Consider the following 3398-nt stretch of genomic DNA (forward strand, 5'->3'; position numbering starts at 1 on the left):
TTCACTATGGATAACACTATGGATATTAGTGAGGATGAACTTAGAAAATGGACAGCGCCAACTCTGAGAAACTTTCTGAGATCAAAAGGCATACCAAGTTCGCTTGTTGTGATTCAGTTACGAAAATTCGGTTTCGGTAATGTTGGCCAGGTTATTTCGGCACAGACTCCGAAAATATTTTTTTTTATATATAAATGCTACTCAGTGATATTTGCTCTACGCTTTTTGAGTGGAGCATTATCCTATGCAGAAACTCTGACAATTTTATGATAAGGTATATTATATGTACTATTAGACTTACAAAAAATATTTTGATAGGACACTGGTACATCCATACTTTGCACCATTAGGAACATATATTTGCATATTTTTATGTCATTTTCAATCAGACACATAGATAAATAGCCAAACGTTTGTATTATGAGGTATGTAGGCATGAATATCTGTATATATATATTTTTTTTAATAGGGCTTCCACAAGAGCGACAGTTCTGCGCGATAGGCAGGACCAACTTGTGAATTAAACCAGCTGGCGAACAATGAAAACTACACAGATAGCGATTGGTGCCATTGCCCAAAAGCCCGCCGAGTTAAATCACTGAGCTGGTGCCCGGTAGCTGGAGTTTCTACCCTGCCAGACGCAAGATAATGGGCCGTACTTATAAAAGGTGCCTAGGACGAAAACTTTGCCTAAGACGCATATTTTGCCTAGGAAACGTTAGGACCTACTTATAAAAGCTTTTGCGTCCTAGGAATTTGCCTAACTCGAGAAATTCCTATGTCAAGTATGGAGGTGGCCTAGCGGTGTCAGGTAGCGCCTAGGACAGAAAAACATGGCGCCGTAGAAGACCGCAGACGTCACCTGAAGATTTTTCGTCCTCGGAAAGACGTGCTGTGTGATTATAACGACGAAAAACTCGTCAAGATGAATTGCTTGGATCGTGCACGGGTCATATTTGTGACAGACATGTTACGAGACGCCCTTCAAAGTCCGACACAGAGGAACACCTGAGATGAAGGTGGTGATTTTACTAAGGTGAGTAACAATTATGCTGTATCAGTGTATTGTGGAGCTGTAAAGCATGAATATTAAATGAACACTCACCAAGTTTTTTCTTTTTTTTTCAAATGGGTGAAAGGAATTGGTAAAAGAAACCAATCAGGTTTTAGAAATAAGTAAACAGGATAGGAGACATGACAATGGATGTAGCTAGGAAAAACTATGATATGCATAACATGTAGGTAGATATTCATTCTCTAACATAGTTGTGAATGGGCTGAGTAATTGCTGAGATGAGTGGCTTTAAAAGACTGTTGGATGAAAGTATGGATAAGGATTATACGTGGAATGGATAAAATTAATATTGGATTATTTCAAGGGTGGTGATTGTGTACACCATATGGCTGAATGTAAGAAGTGTACTGAAGCAAATAATCTATTATCATGTCATTATTTGTGAAGCAAATAATATAATCTGATCCAACCTAACTGTTTAACCTAAACAAAGTTAACCTAACCCAATGTAACTTAACTAATCTTAACCTTAACAAGTTTAACCTAACCAAAGTTAATGTAGTGAAACTTAACTCAATTTAACTTAACCAAAGATAACCTAACTCAGTTTAACACACTAAACTTAACTTAACCCAATTTAACCTTACTAAACTTAACCTAACCAAGTTTAACCTAGCTAAATTTAACCTAACCAAGATATTTCTTCTAATATAACCACTGAATTTTGCTTTCTGATCAATTCAGAACCACTTTACATAAACTGTTAAAGTTGGAATTAGGTTTATATTTATTACTGGAAGTTTTTTTCTTCTTTTTTTGAAGATAGGTAGTGAATAATACTAAGGTCACACCACAATATTTTATACTCTGTTAAATACCACAGCCCTTTCATACAGCGGCTTATTGAAAGATAGATTTACATGGGGGCGAAACCTGGAAATGGTGCACCCAAAAATAATTAAAATGTAAAATTAAGCATTTGTGTATTATGTATACATATTATATTATACATCCATCAACTTTAAATCATTATTTTGCATACCTTCAATGTTGCAAATTCTAAAACAATAATCTGAACACCAATACTTTCAGTAGCCTCGCTTGTGCTGCCCACTAAGAAATGTGCTGCCCGGGGCATTTGCCCGGCTTGCCCCCTTATTACTATGCCACGGTTATCATACAAAATGAAAATAAAATAGTATAATATTGCTGAAAGAGGAGATGGGAATGAATTACTTTTTTTTGAGCTAGTTTATATTGCATATCAGCATATTGAACCCTATCTATTTTTCTCTTTCTCAGACAGGTGATGGAAGTCCTCAAATGTCATCTTGGCAAGATCCTGCAATGATGCAGAGGATGGGTGCACTGGAAGTTATTGTCCCTCTGCAGCAGTTCGATATTCTGGCTTTCCTGCCATAGCTTGCTGTACCAACTGTGGGAGAGAGGAGCATACTGATTTTTTTTTTTATATACTTAGGAGAGCATATTTTTGTTATAATATGCAGGTTTGTGTTATTTCAACCATACACTTATTAATGATTGACTGTAATATAACCATACAAGGACTAAATTAACCAAAACACAGGAACTAGGTGTATGTCCCTAGTAAAACTTGGTATCACGTTTACAAATCTGCACTTCCAAGACTAGTCTGTTACTGCATGTGTATACAATTATTTTATATATCTAATTTGTATTTAAGTGAAATCATTTGGTCCAATATGAAAATAAAATCTGTAAAGAAATAAACAAGATATGTAAATTTCTACTCCCATGATCTTGAATATACTGCAAATTATGAGGACCATCAATATGTTACTTAGCAGTTGGTAGAAAGAAAAAAAAAAAACTTGTTTACATATGAATAATGAAAGGTATAATGAATCTCAAATACCAATGTATAGTAGCAAACTTATATCCTTAGGGAAAAAAAAAAAGACGTACCCTACAGGAACACTGATAACAGCTGTTGGTTGTTCTCAGTCACAGGCATTCTCAACACCTGAAATTGAGGTGTTGTTATCCCCAATCACGACCAGAAGTTTGTCTTGAACTGGGATATAGACAGGAATGGTTGGTTTCCTGCCTCTTGAAAAAAGTACATAGTTTTACTAATCTGATATATATGTCGTATATATATATATATATATATATATATATATATATATATATATATATATATATATATATATATATATATAGGTAATGATAAAATGTTGAATGCCATAAAGAGTGTTTACATGAGCAAAATGAAGATTAAGTTAAGTTGTGCAAGCTTAGGTTTGGTTAGGTGAGTAATTTATACATTATAGGGAATTCGTAAAGTTACATTAAATTCCATTGGTTGGATGGAACTAGAGAGAAAAAAAAAGGAGCTTAT

At 34.6% G+C, this 3398-nt stretch overlaps 2 long non-coding RNA genes across 2 annotated transcripts; one reads left to right on the forward strand and one right to left on the reverse strand.

Moving 5' to 3' along the window:
- The first annotated feature begins 484 nt into the window (after nt 1-484).
- On the forward strand, nt 485-2772 carry LOC123518066. Its single transcript, XR_006678662.1, has 2 exons — nt 485-1036; nt 2318-2772. It is a non-coding gene; the product is annotated as an uncharacterized LOC123518066 (long non-coding RNA).
- Nucleotides 1129-3136, reverse strand: LOC123518065. The gene is made up of 2 exons (XR_006678661.1): nt 2963-3136; nt 1129-2450 (listed from the first exon to the last, which is right to left on the reverse strand). It is a non-coding gene; the product is annotated as an uncharacterized LOC123518065 (long non-coding RNA).
- Between the last annotated feature and the right edge of the window lie 262 nt (nt 3137-3398).

Source organism: Portunus trituberculatus, chromosome 43, assembly GCF_017591435.1.
Source record: "Portunus trituberculatus isolate SZX2019 chromosome 43, ASM1759143v1, whole genome shotgun sequence".
NCBI classification, from domain to species: domain Eukaryota; kingdom Metazoa; phylum Arthropoda; class Malacostraca; order Decapoda; family Portunidae; genus Portunus; species Portunus trituberculatus.